We start from the raw sequence: 14780 nt of genomic DNA on the forward strand, positions 1-14780 counted from the left end.
GTCTGGGCATGGAGGGATATGGTAGGCGCTTACCTGGCTCCATGCCTCCTACTGCTCCCAGGCACCACCTCCCGTTGCTCCCGGCCAATGAAAGCAGCGGGGAAAGCCTCCAGGCCAGCAATTTCCAGCTGTGGGAAGGGGGAGCAGCAGTGCACAAAGCCGTTTCCTTCTCCTGGATCCGGCCTGTGAGGCTTCCCTACCCCCAGCAGAAAGGTGATGCTGGTGCTCCAACTTTGCAAGGTGGGGAGGCCCTGCTGGGCTCGAGTGCTAGCGCAGGCTCCCTGCTGCAGGAGGAAGGAGGGCTGAGCCCCAACATCTGGCCCACCTGCAAGACGGTCCACAACACCTTAAGAACTACTGAACTAGCATCAAAGCTTTTTAAATGTGTGATCAAAGAAAAAAAGAGAATACTCCTACCTGCACTATGTCGCCTCCTCTGGTATACTCATTGTTCTACTTTTGTTAGAAGATACAGTGAGTATTTACTATTTTTACTTTTGTTGGTATTATAGAGCTTTTACAGCTATTACGGAAGGACCTTGTTTCTTTCCAGGCTTACACATGGGCAGCAGAATAATGGAAGGCAGTCCTGATATCAGACCCAAAACACAATTCCACACAAACTTAAAGCAAAAAGCATCAGGGCTGTCTCTACACTGGCCACTTATTCCGGAAAAGCAGCCGCTTTTCCGGAATAACTTGCCAGCTGTCTACACTGGCCCCTTGAATTTCCGGAAAAGCACTGAAAATCTACTGTAAAATCATCAGTGCTTTTCCGGAAAAACTATGCTGCTCCCGTTCGGGCAAAAGTCCTTTTCCGGAAAACTGTTCCGGAAAAGGGCCAGTGTAGACAGCACAGTAGTGTTTTCCGCAAAAAAGCCCGGATCGCGAAAATGACGATTGGGGCTTTTTTGAGGAAAAGCGCATCTACATTGGCACGGACGCTTTTCCGGAAAAAGTGCTTTTCCGGAAAAGCATCCTGCCAATGTAGACGCGCTTTTTCGAAAATACTTATAATGGAAAACTGTTTCGTTTTAAGCATTTCCGGAAAAGGGTGCCAGTGTAGACGTAGCCTGGGGGTATAAAAACACAGTTATAGCATCATAGTTGAGTCAGCATAACCTCAAACAGAAGACACAGCCTACAATGATGAAAAGATCCACCCCCTACAGTCTCCTCCAGAGCAACAGTAACTAGGTCAACAAAAGCATCTTTTTGTCACATATCCATCTACAACAAAGATTATCTCAGAGGGGTAGCTATGTTAATCTATAACTTTAAAACAAAGAGTAGTCCTGTGGCACCTTAGATCTGGTCTACAGTAGGGAGTTATTTTGAAATAACCCCCTTTATTTCAAAATAAGTGGAGTGCCCAGCTACCAAGCCCATTATTTCGAAATAACGGGCTGGTTATTTCAAAATCTGTTCTTCTGCTTTCTTCCGGGAATAAGCATATTTCAAAATAGTGATTTTGGGAGTTATTCTGAATTTAGTTATTTTGAAATAATTTCCTAGTGTAGACATACCCTTGGAGACTAACAAATATATATATATATATAGTATCAAGAGCTTTCATGGGCTAAACCCACTTCTTCAGATGAGGTTGGCATAGCTACAGAGTTCAGGAGTAGGATTTTTCACAACCCTGTGCCCTAGCAATGTCAATCCCGAGATTATGTCTAAAGTCTTGTCTGTATGGAGAATTTAAACAGCATCATTCTTGTGGAATTACTATTCCAAAATAGCTTTGCTCCCTTGTGTGGACACTGTTCTGGAATAAAAATGACTTTATTCCAGAATATATACTCTGGAGCAGTGTTCCCTGTAACTAGGGCACTTGTGCGGCCGCTCCGGAGAGATTCAAATGCCACACAGCTGATTAGCAGAATGCCCCTAGCTAGGTTTTTGTTTCTATTGGTGGTGCACATGCAAACGCCTCGGTGCACATAAATTATTCTGCACATGGATAGAAAAAATTCACACATGGTTGGAAAAGATTAGAGGGAACATTGCTTGAAGTAAAGTCACTATTATTCCAGAATAAAAGTGTCGGAATAAATGTGTTCTCATGGAGGAGTTCTACAAGCAGTGCTGTAGTCAATTTTCCTGTACCGACAAGCCCTAAGTCAAAGCAAAAAGAAACAAACACTTAATGTTTTACAGAGACAAGGTAGGTATGGTAATTTTTTTTATTGGACCAACTTTTGCTGGCAAGACACACAAGCTTCTGAGCTTCTACAGAACTCTTCCTCAAGTCTGGGCAGATATGAAAAAAAATACTATCTCATCCACCTTGTCTTTCTAGTATCCTGGGATCAACATGGCTACAATGCCACATACAATTAAGACAGTCCAGTCCTAAATAGCAATAAGATCACAGTGTTTGCTTGAAGCAAACCCTCTCCAGGTCTGTTAAGTCAAGAACTGCTCTTCCTCATAGGCAGAAAGAGTTCTAACCATGTTCCCTTACTGCTAAGGGAAGAGCCTTTAAAGGATGAAACTTACCGCAATGCAGAGAGGTAAACTTCACCCTTACAGAGAACATCTTTCCCTCAGCCAGAGTATTGGCTTCTGTAGGGCTCATCTCTCTAGCATCAGCTGGGTCATATTCCTTCCAACTCTCTGCATTAGCCTCTAATTCTCTGGTGTGGAAACATCATACCACTGTACAGTAAATTTACAGTTTCCAGCCATCCTCCACTCACATATGCACACCTTCCTTCTGGGTCACAATGGTTGTGTAAACAGTTAAATTCAGATGTTCCATATTTATTCTGTATCAGTGATTTTATAACACTATAACTCAGTTGGCAAGTCAAGACAAGCTTTTTTTTTTCTATCTGCCAGCACTACAAGCTGAGTCTAGTATCTGAAAAATCAGGCTGAGTTCCTTCTGGACTGTGCATCATCAATGTTGAACTGAAGTGGAAGAACCAGTAGGCCTAAAGCATCATGACCAAGGACAAGTTGGTTTATTTCAGTGTCAATATTTGATTTTTTTTTTTTTTGCATTTGAAAAGAACCAGAGTTCATTAACAGCACAACCACAAATGTCCCTCTAAGACCAGTATCCACACTTCAACCTCCTATCTACAGCTTCAAGCAAATTAGTCTGTGCCTTATTAGTGACCAGAGATTCTAGAATTAGAACACAGCTGACAATTTCATTGCAATTACTGAAGTCAGAATACAATGTAGCTCCCTCGTCTGTGGCTATACAAATTTGGCACTATATACAGACGGCACCTGGCAAGCTGGACAGAAACAGAGGCACCTAAACTTAGAGGAGAGTGAAGAGTTGTCAAGAGAGAAGAGGACACATCCTCTCAGGCTAAAGTTAGGACACCAAAGCAATGTCTAGACTGCACACCTTTTTCGACAGAAGCTTTGTAGCTGTCGACAAAGCCTCTGTCAAAAAAGAGCATCTAGATTATATTATGCAGATCAAAAAATCGATCTGCTTTTTTGAAAAAGAGCATCCAGAGTGCCGGACGCTCTGTCGAAAAAAGAAAGAACCCAAAAGTGGTTCTTGCAGGGCATGGGTGCAGCCTTTATTTCCAGGTGCTGCTGCCTGTCCTTTGCAGAGATGCGTGCTTAAAGGGATCCCTCTGGACAGCCATTGCTCTGCTCCTGCTTCTGGCTTGCCTACCTCCTAGAGGGAAAGTAAAGCTGCTGCAGTGCTTGCTCTGGTTCCCCGGTTCCTCGAACACCACAGCAGTTTATTTTCAGGGGGGTTTTCTTCTTTTTCACCTTTTATTTGGCCATCGAGCCTGAGCTGCCCCTGGGCAGGCGATGGCCCCACGCTGCCATACTGCAGCTTCTGCTGCATCTGCATGACTGTCATGAACCTCCTGCCCCATATGGACCCGGACCGCACCGAGGAGACCTTCCTCCAGGATGCAGGAGCTCTGTCCTTGCACCCAAACTTTTTGGGGACAGGCAGATTTGGAGGCACGAGACAAGTTCGGACTGGTGGGACCAGCTCATCATGAAGCTCTGAGATGATGACCACTGGCTCCGCAACTTCTGGACGTGGAAGACCACATTCTTGGAGCTGTGTGCCTGGCTCGCCCCTGCTCTGGAACACCAGGACACCCATCTGCAGCCCACCATCCCCCTGCAGAAGTGGGTCGCAACCGCCCTGCGGAAGCTGGCCACCCCCGACAGCTACCGCTCCATGGGACACCAGTTTGGCATGGGGAGGTCTACCGTCGGGGCAGTCTTGATGGAAGTAAGTCACTGTTGGGGGACAGGCCCTGCTGAGTGTGGGGGGTTGAGAAAGGGGGACTGCCAGGCAAGGCAAGAGGGAGTGGGGGATGGAGTGGCACTCGGAGGACGCTCCTTGGCCACCCCTGCACTGATGCGGGAGAGGGGGGCGTCCTGACAAGGGGAGGGGTGGGTTGGGGGGCGGGGGGAGGGTTCTCATCCCAAGCACTAAGGGTATGTCTACACTACCCCGCTAGTTCGAACTAGCGGGGTAATGTATGCATACCGCACTTGCTAATGAAGCCCGGGATTTGAATTTCCCGGGCTTCATTAGCATAAGCGGGGAGCCGCCATTTTTAAATCCCCGCTGCTTCGAACCCCGTGTAGCGCGGCTACACGGGGCTCGAACTAGGTAGTTCGGACTAGGGTCCTATTCCGAACTACCGGTACTCCTCGTGAAACGAGGTGTACCGGTAGTTCGGAATAGGCACCCTAGTCCGAACTACCTAGTTCGAGCCCCGTGTAGCCGCGCTACACGGGGTTCGAAGCAGCGGGGATTTAAAAATGGCGGCTCCCCGCTTATGCTAATGAAGCCCGGGAAATTCAAATCCCGGGCTTCATTAGCAAGTGCGGTATGCATACATTACCCTCCTAGTTCGAACTAGGAGGGTAGTGTAGACATACCCTTAGATAACCTGTCTAACTACCTGGTTTCTGTCTATTTGTCTCGTGCTGCCGGTGGTGAGAGCCATCAGTGCGAAGCTGCTTAAGAGGCTCGTCCGTCTCAGGGACCTGGACAACATCATTGCCAGGTTTGCCACCCTTGGCTTCCCAAACTGTGGAGGAGCCCTTGATGGGACACACATCACAATCCGCGCTCCGCCCCATCGAGCAGCCCAGGTTATAAACAGGAAGGGCTATTATTCAATGGCGCTGCAGGCAGGGCCGGCTTTAAGAAGTGTGGGGCCCAATTCGAACCATTTTGGCAGGGCCCCCCGCCCCCACCCAGGATTTTTTGTTGAGCAAAAAAAAAAAAACCACAACAAACCACAACCACAGACAAATATCACATCAAGTAGATCTTATCAAAATGTATACCTATATAATTTAACATTTTTAAAAAAAATGCCATCCTTTATTACCTTTATTATGCAAAATTTTACACAAAATTAAATCAGTTGCTTTAAGTGTAGCTCAAATATTTTCAATTGCAAACTATCCAATTTTTTCAATAAATGTTTGATTTTTAAAAAGTTACCAGAGAGCGTTGCAGTTTTCTGTTACATTGATTTACTTTCTAAATAGTAAAAATGGAATCTTTGGGTACGTCTAGACTACAGGGTTTTGTCGACAGGTACTGTCGACAAAGCTTCTGTCGACAAAGAGCATCTACACTACATTCAGTTCTGTCGACAAAGCAAGCTGCTTTGTCGACATGGCAGTGTAGACGCAAGGACAGTTTACATGCAATAACGCTTTCTATCGACAGAACTCTGTCGACAGAAGGCGTTATGCCTCGTGAAATGAAGTTTACCAGCGTCGACAAAACTGCTGAGTTCTGTCGACGCTATGTCGACAGAACTCAGCGGTAGTGTGGACGCAGGTATAGTTTTGGTGACAAAATTTTATCAATGATTTTTGCTCAAGCGATCACTAAGACAAGACAAGGACTCTCAATTGATTCTAGTCAGCTCTGCCTTTAAACACTGGATGTAAAGTGTCAGATATAATTGAGGACTCCCAAATAGACTCTACACCACCAGAAATAAAACCTGTTTCCATCTTCTGTGACTTTCAGTTAGATGTGACTCACTATCCTCTGCTTAGTGTTCAAGTTATGGTAGACCCTAAGCCAGGTCATATTAAGTTCAGGTCTTTTAATCATACAGTATGGATAACAATATTTCATTCTCCCAGCTCCAAGTCTTAAGTGAATTTCAACCCAAAAGAGCCAAAATTGATCACCTTGAGACAGCAAGTGTGTCTACTGATCCCTGTGGCAAAATAAGTTGTCTATATAAATAAGGTCTGCTCGAGAAGCCTTTTCTTACAGTTGATTAACAGATGGCAGTAGATAGCTCATTCAGACCACTGGCTGATAATAGTTAGTCACCCTGACCAGTCATTAACCATAGTCATGGACTCACCCTACTCTCCATTGTCTCTATGATTCTCTGATGAACTGTGACAAAAAAGAAGGGTGGAAAGGGAAACTGAAGGGAGAGACTTCTCTAAATTCACCAATCAAAGAGCAGTATTGCCAACCCCAAAATCACAAGGAATGCCTACACAAAGTTATGAGAATAGTCTACAAATCACAAGATATTTTAAAAATAAAACATGTTGGATTTTTATTGGCCTTTTGTTTCTTGAGTATTTAAGGTTTATGTTTTAAAGCTTTCCCCCTTAGCTATAAGGCCCAGAAGTATAGAAAACTTTTTTTAAAATAAAAGCTGAGATTCCTACATAATCAATTGACCCCAGGCCTTTAGAAAAACTCCAAATGTTTTGAAACTCATGGTAAAACAATGGAGGAATTCTTGTGAGCCCATGTTTTGTCCACAGTATAAATAAATTAAAAAAAAACAATATCTTCTCCACTAAACATCCTAATGAGATACTGCAAATGGTGAACTGAATTCAACAGCTCCTGATATGAACAGGTATCAACCTAGTTTTTCATATTTGAGATGGGTTACCAGGATTCATATATGACAATATGAAATCTTTCCACTCTCAAGTCAGCATATTCACAAAGCATCTATAATTTTGATCCATGCATTTATTGGATAGTGAAAGAGAAAGGAGGGGAATTAGTGTAGATAAATATTCAAATTAAAAAAAAAAAAAAAGCCTGAAGGACTTAGGAATGGGCTCCTACATCTCACGTTCAGAACTGTCTAGGACACTTATGACCAGATTTTCAAAGGTACATAAAGATCAGATAGATATCTTTGAAGATCCGAGTTGGCAACTGTCTCTTTAGGAGCTTAATTACCTTTGAAAATCTGAGCTTAGATTTCCAAGTCCAATTTTCAAAAATGACTTTCGTCACTCAAGTGCTTTTGAAAATTTTAATTGGGGGCCTAAAGAGACAAAAATAGACAAAAGGCAGGAGATGGTTTCCCTTTTAAAAACATGTGACATCTATGTTTAACTAAATTTTATATTATTTTTCTCCCAACGGCAACTGACCCCTCCAGCTCCCTCACTACACCACTGCCCCCCCTCCTGCAGATCTATCATCTTATGCATGTGCAAGATCTGTGAGAGCCGTCCCATGAATCTGAAGCTAGTGTCTGTGGTGCCTGCTTTTGGGTGGTGTCTCAGTGCTGCCACATTCACCTCCAAAGAGTGAGCTTCCCAAAGCTGGCCCTTGTTGCAGACCCCCAAGATATCCACAAGTCCAGTCTCCTTTCAATGGGCCCACTTCCCAGGGCTCATTGATCTTGGATCTGGCTTCCATCTCCTCTCCAACCCCCATCAGAACTACTGTGCCCTCCTAACTTAGGAAAAGAATAAATAGGAGGATTGGAAATTAACTCACCCAGTCTCACGTCCCCTAGGCAGGGAACGAGCCATCTACATTAGGCCCCAGCTGGAGTGTCATGTCCAGTTCTGGGTACCACATTTCAGGAAATGTGGAGAAACTGGAGAAAGTCCAGAGAAGATCAACACAAATGATGAAAGGTCTAGAGAACATGAGATATGAGGCAAGGCTGAAGAAATTGGCCTTGTATACCTTGGAAAAGAGAAGACCGAAAAGGGACATGAGAGCAGCTTTCAAGTATCTAAAAGAGTATCATAAGTAGGAGGAAGAAAAATTGTTCTGCTTGGCCTCTGAGGTTAGGATGAGAAGCAATGGGCTTAAATTACAGATATTTAAGACCAGGTTAGACAGACACCTGTCAGGGATAAGCTAGGGCAACTCAACTTTGGAAGCCCCAGGGGCCACGCTGATACTTACAGAACATGCTGAGGGCCTCAACTTAAGTGTGGTTACATATGCAAACAAATATATACAAATAGCTTCTCTCACACTGACAGGCATGAATACAAAGATTAAGGCAAGACTACACAACACACAGGCCCCATTTAAGTCTGTTCTGCTGATATTAATAAAATGCAATATTTACCCGATTTCTACTCATGCAACAGCACTTTTCATGAGCAATGACAGTCCAAGAATTTAACTACTAAAACACATATCAACAGAAGATCATTACACTGACTACTTTTGTTTTGGCTCCCACTCACCGGCCATGTGTTGATCCCCACATAAACACAAACTGCTGCGTGGGGCGCAAACAAACTGGCCGTGGGCAGCATACCATGTTATTCATAAATATTTTATAAACCTTTACCTTTTCTCTCTGCTGCCATGTCTCCTCTTCTTGCTCCATCATCTCCCCGATGCCTGCTGCCCCCCAACTCCTCTGCTGTCCTGACTCCTGCCCTTCTCACTGCCCTCAGCCCTCCTGTAACCTGCCCCCCTCCACCAGCCCTTCTCTTTCCACTGTGCCCACTCCTCCAGTAGCCCCACTCTGATCAGGTGAGTTACCCCTCCCCATCTCTTCTAACACCTGCCTCTACACACCTGCCCTGCCTCTCTCCTCTGGTGCTGGTCCCTCCCCTGCAGGTGTCTGCCCTTCTGCTTCACACCCAGAATCCCCTGGCACCTGCACCTTCCCTTAGCCCTGCACCCTCCTGGTGCCTCCCCCTTCCCTCACTGCCCCTGCCCCCTTTGCCCTCTTTTCCCCTACTGCCCACTCCCTAACCACTCCCTGCCCCATTCCCCTCCTGCCCCTGTGCCCTCACACGTCTTGCTCCATCCCCACCTTTCTCATGCCCACCCCTTCTTTCAAGCCTTCTCCCAGCACCTTCCCCTCTAGCCCCAAATGCCCTTCCCCTCTCCTCTCCTCTCCTCACATCACCGTCCCCCTCCCACTGACACCTCCCCTCCTGCCCTTTTCCTCATTGTCTGTACTTGGCCCCCTGGCACGTGTCTCACCTCCACCCTGCCTCTTGGTGCCTTCCCCTTTCTTTCCCCTCCACACAAGCCTCTTCCTCTCTTCCCCCTCCCCTCCGTATAAGCCCCTTCCTCTCCCACCGCATCCAAGCCCCTGCCGCTCCCGCTCCCCTACCTTCTGCAGGGCCGGTCTGCGAACTGCGTGCGCCGCAGTGGCGGCGTGGCACTTTTCAGTTTTAAAATCCCGGGCCTGACATCACGTCATGCTCGGGCGTCTCCCCGCTCACCTGCGGGGGTGAGCCGAGCAAAGCCGAGGGAGCCAACTTCCGGGTGCAGGGCGCAGGGCCCGCTTATGAATCGGCTTCAGGCCGGCCCTGGCTGCAGGCCTTGGTTGACCACCGGGGACACTTCACGGACATTTGTGTCGGGGTGGGCACATGATGCCCACATATTCCTCAACACCTACCTGTACCTCAGGTTGCAGGCAGGAACATTTTTCCCCAAGCGGACCCTCGCGCTCGGGGACGTGCAGATGCCGGTATGCATAGTGGCCGACATGGCCTCCCCCCTGATGCCATGGCTCATGAAGCCCTACACCGGCCATGTGGATGTGAGCAAGGAGCTTTTCAACACGCATCTTGGCCAGGCTCACATGCAGGTGGAATGCGCCTTTGGCCAGCTGAAAGGGAGGTTCTTTTGCCTCCTCACACGGCTGGAGATGGGCGAACACAACATGCCAGAGGTGGTGGCCGCATGTTGCACCCTCCATAACCTGGAGGAGAGGAAAGGGGAGGCCTTCCTGCTGGGGTCAGGGACAGGTTCTGATGGTGAAGAGAGGCAATTTCAGCAGCCCTGGATGACTGCCATCACCAGGCTCCCCAGGCTAGTGTCCAAATCTGAGAGGCCCTGAGGGAGAGATTCTCAGAAGGAGCTCACTGACTCTTCCCATGGCCTCCCCCATGGGGGGTTTGGCGTGGCCCACCCCTACCTTTCCCTCCACAACCCTCACTCTCTTCCCATTAAGAACACATTTAAGACCCACTTTTCTTTGTAAACAGAAATTTGCTTTATTAGAAATACTAGAAGTAAAGAAAATGTGTGAACTGTTTAACAAAACTTTCTCTTTTAACTGTTCACCTGTTTATCCACAAAGGATAATCTGTTTGTCAAAAATAAAGATTTTGTAACATAACTGAAATGTCCTTTTACTGCGGTAGTAGGGGACTGAAAACCTGGAGTGGGGAGGGGGGCTCAAGTAGGCTTCTGCTTCCCTGATCGCAGGGTCCTGCCACCTTCTTGTGTCCTGGCATCGCCACGGCCTTGGGATCAGGTGGAGTGAGAACTAGTCCTGGCCTGGGCAGAGGGGGAGGGGCAGCTGTTGGGCCTGTGAGGGCTCGGGAGCAGGAGGGGCTGGGGGGGGGGGGAAAGACAGAGCTGGAGGAGCAGGAGGGGCTGGGGGACAAGAGATGGCTGGAGTGGCTGGAGGAGCTGGAGGGGCTGGGAAGGAATAAGGGGCTGGAGGAGCAGCGGAGGCTGGAGAAGCAGGGGGAGCAGGGGCCTGGCGTGCTGGAGGAGCGGTGCCCATGACAGGGGCAGGCAAGGCAAAGACCTCCCACATTATGGCACAGATGTCAGTGCACTGCTGGACCAGCTCGTCCAGCAGCCTGGTGCACCACTCGGACTCTGCTTCTGTCCTCGGCTGGAGGGTCCTGTTCAGGTCCTGCAGGGCCACTATGTGCTCCCTCAGCAGATCCGTGTAGACCCACCAGTGCCTGTGGGTGCCATGGGTCTGGAATGGGGGCAGGGCGGGTGTGGTGCCCCCCTGTTTGGTAGAGGGTCCGGCTGTGGAGGAAAAGAAGAGGAGACGATCAATGTCTCTGTGCACCCCTGCTGTCCCCGGGGGCATGCCAGGGCTGTCAGGGGCTCTCCTTTGGACAGGAGACTCAGGGGTGTTACATGTGACACCGCATGTGAGTTGGGCAGCGGTCGGAAAGCCTCACAGGGGCCCCACAATGGGAATGGGGCTAGCTGGCCCCACACACTGCCAACCCACCTGTGAGTGGTGACCCCTCAAAGCACTCACCTGATGTTCCCTCCCCAATGTCCATAGACACCTGGGAGGCCTCTCGGGTCTGGGTCCCTGCTGTCTCCTCTTCCTCCTCCTCCTGGTGCAGCTCTCCTGCCTGGTCTTCCTCCCTCAGGAGGGATCAGTCCACGATGTGGTGGGGTAACCCGAACTCCACCACATGCAGTGGAGTCTGTACTTCCCCATCGCTCAGGATCTGCTCCAACTCCTGGTAGTAAGGGCAGGTCTCGGGGGCTGCCCTGGAGCGGGAGCTGTAGTCCCAGGCCTTAGCATATCCCTGCTGCAGCTCCTTTACCTTGGCCCTGACTTATGCCATGGTGCAGGGGTGATGCCCTTTGGTGGCCAGACGCTCATAAATGTCTGCATTCTTGCAGTGTGTTTGCAGGGCCTGCAGGGCTTCTTCCTGGGACCAGAGCTCCAGGAGGTTTTAGATTTCTGGCCCTGACCAGGCTAGTGCCCGCCTTTTGGTGCCCCTGGGTGCATCCTCGTCTCTGTCCCAAGAAGAGCCAGGGGGGTCTTGAGACTGGGACATGGCTGTCATGGGTGCTCTGGCTAGCTGCCGGACAGCAAGGCCTGTCTGGGTGCTTGGGCCTTTAAGAGGCTTCGGCCAGGAACCACAGAGGTGCTGGACAAGTAAAGGCTAGACTGTCTACCAGGGCTTCTTCCTGGAAGCCTTTTTTCTCTTTTTCGCAGATCTCTGTTGACAAAGGCTTTCTTCCTCGTAAAAGGAGGTTTACCGCTGTCAACAAAACTGCCGCATTCTGTCGACTTACTGTCAACAGAACACGGCGGTAGTATAGGCGCAGGTATAGATTTGTTGACAAAAGGCCACTTTTGTAGACAAAACCCTGTAGTCTAGACACACCTCAAAGTAGGACCTCCTTCCCCCTACCTTTCCAGGAACTCTGCAGGGTTTCAATAATGTCCATGGCTCCAGCAAAGAGCAGCGCCAATGTAAGAATCTATGAGGGCTATTTGAAGATGACGTTGCTGTCTACATACCCAGATGTGCAAGTCAGAGGGGGAGATTATTAGAGTTTTATTAGGATTATAGCTCAGGAAGAGCCCCTCTGTTAAATTTAAACCCAAAAAGGCAAAGACAACATAAAAACTCTTCTCTCATGGGCTTTTGAAATTGTACTTTTGAAATCCAATGTTGTTTGGATTTCATGGAAGTCTGAATAAGCTCCTTATACAAGTTTTCATCTTGCACAGAATTGAAAAACCTTTACATTTGAATGATATTAAAATTACTGAAGATAGATAATCTCACATGTGTAAGGAAGAATACTGCAAAGGAGATTTGCAGGCCAAGTTAATTCCAGGTGTAACTGCATCAGACTTGCATCAGGGATTCATTTGATCATGTACATTTAAAATAAGTCTAAGAAATGGTGGGCTGATGCAGCAGTCATAATGATGAGACTCCAAATGTGGCATCCGGCCAAGCAAGGCTTAAGATTGCTATTTTTGTTTATGTTACGATGAGCAATATTGATACATAGATATTTATGCTTGCCCATAGCTAGTGTGTGTGTATAGAAGTACAGTTAGGCATATAAAACTATATACAGAATTGTGTGAAAAAATAAGATACAGTTTAAAAGCAGAGGCACCTGAAGGTATCAGTAAATAGGTAGCTAAAGCTAAGTTAACTGTAGTGCTTAAGACGTTATTTCTTCACAATTTGTCTGTGAGGGTATGTCTAGGCAGCGGAGCTATTTCACAATATTTCCAGTATCCCAAAATAGCTATTCTACATCTTTTAAGCGAGCCCATTATTTCTTTTGAAATAAATATCTTTTGAAATAAATGTCACACTATTCCGATGTCCCTGTAACCTCATTCCATGAGGATTAAGAGACATTTCGTAATAGCTCTTTATTTTGAAATTTGGTGCTGTGTAGACAGTGCCAAATTTCAAAATAAGCTATTTCCAAAATTAGCATGAAATAGGCTATGCAATTTGCGTAGCTCAAATTGCATAGCTTATTTTGAGCTAAGGGTGCAGTGTAGACGCAACCTGAGTGAGGTTATTAAGAGTCCTTTCCTTCACCTCCCTCTCGGGGGGGGGGGGGGGAGGGGGAGAACCTGAGAAGAAAAAAAAGTTAACTTACAAACCCAAAGTCACAATGGGAGCTAATGAGAATCTGCATTAGAATGTGGGAGCTCCTGTCTCTTAGCCCTGTCCTTGGACCAGCCCACAATGTAACAGACCTACAAGTGGCTATCTTATCATAGGCCAGCTCCACAAGCCAGATACATAGAGTAGGACTGGAATCACAGTTCATCCACAAATTCAATTCACATGCTAATGGACTCAATCGTGATATGGGCTGGCTAGGACACTACCTACTTAATAACCACTTAAAGTGCTAACATCTCTCTGAGTGGTATCCTTCCTGTCTTAGCAATCTATCTATTGATTTTATTTTTATCTGCTTAGATTTAAGTACCCATTCTCCAGATACTTAATGATGCTCTGTCTCACACACCCCTTCCTTTTTTCTTTTTCTCCCCCTCCCCTTTCCCTCTCCTATTTATTTCGAGTTCTCATATCCCCTACTCATAACTCCAGTCATCTGAAGAAGTGGGCTGTGCCCACGAAAGCTAATGATAACATCTACATGTTTTGTTAGTCTATAAAGTGCTACCAGACCATTTGTTGTTTTTTTCTGTAACAGACTAACTCAGCTACCCCCTGCAATCCCTTCAGTAAGACAGTTATTAACTCTCTGGCATGAAAGGCAGGATTTTGATGTAAATCTGGTCCTCAGATCCAAAAGAAGAAATTGGAGAGGCCATCTACTACTAGGCTGCATCTAGACTGGCAATTTTTTCCGCAAAAGAAAAGCGGAAAAATTTGCCAGCTGTCTACACTGTCCGCTTGAATTTCCACAAGAACACTGATGATTTCATATAAGATTGTCAGTGTTCTTGCGGAAATGCTATGCTGCTCCCGTTCAGGCAAAAGCCCTCTGCGCAAATGCTTTTGCGCAAGAGGGCCAGTGTAGACAACACGGTATTGTTTTGCGCAAAAGAGCCCCGATCGCAAAAATGGCGATCGGAGCTTTCTTGCACAAAACCATGTCTAAATTGGCACGGACGCTTTTCTGGAAAAAGTGCTTTTGCAGAAAAGCGTCCATGCCAATCTAGAAGTACTTTTCCGCAAATGCTTTTAACAGAAAACTTTTCCATTAAAAGCATTTGCGGAAAATCATGCCAGTCTAGACGTAGCCCTAGTGTATTAAGGGCATGATGATGACTTGAACTGTCCCCAGTACAAGAAAATAAGATCCCTGCATGGGCTACTCTGAGTATGAGTTATATAGTAAGTAGGCTAGACACACCACTTACTCCCTTCTTAGGACAGGAGAGCAAAATGGTGACTGGGAAAAATCTAGGCCCAGTTCCCTGTTCTCATTGGTATAGGTCAGCAGTAAGTTCCTATAACTCCCTCCTTCCCCTGTCTCCTGGAACAGGATACAGCGAAGAGGAGATCATGATGCAGGTGCATCC

At 47.1% G+C, this 14780-nt stretch overlaps 1 long non-coding RNA gene across 1 annotated transcript in view; it reads right to left on the reverse strand.

Annotated features, from left to right (window-relative positions):
- Positions 1 to 205: 205 nt before the first annotated feature.
- The window catches only part of LOC142830795 (uncharacterized), a 63732-nt gene continuing 49157 nt past the window's right edge, over positions 206 to 14780 (reverse strand). Inside the window, exon 4 of the long non-coding RNA XR_012906299.2 lies at positions 206 to 325. This is a non-coding gene — a long non-coding RNA (uncharacterized LOC142830795). The remainder of the gene's footprint in view (positions 326 to 14780) is intronic.

Source organism: Pelodiscus sinensis, chromosome 10, assembly GCF_052426305.1.
Source record: "Pelodiscus sinensis isolate ZL-2025 chromosome 10, ASM5242630v1, whole genome shotgun sequence".
NCBI classification, from domain to species: domain Eukaryota; kingdom Metazoa; phylum Chordata; order Testudines; family Trionychidae; genus Pelodiscus; species Pelodiscus sinensis.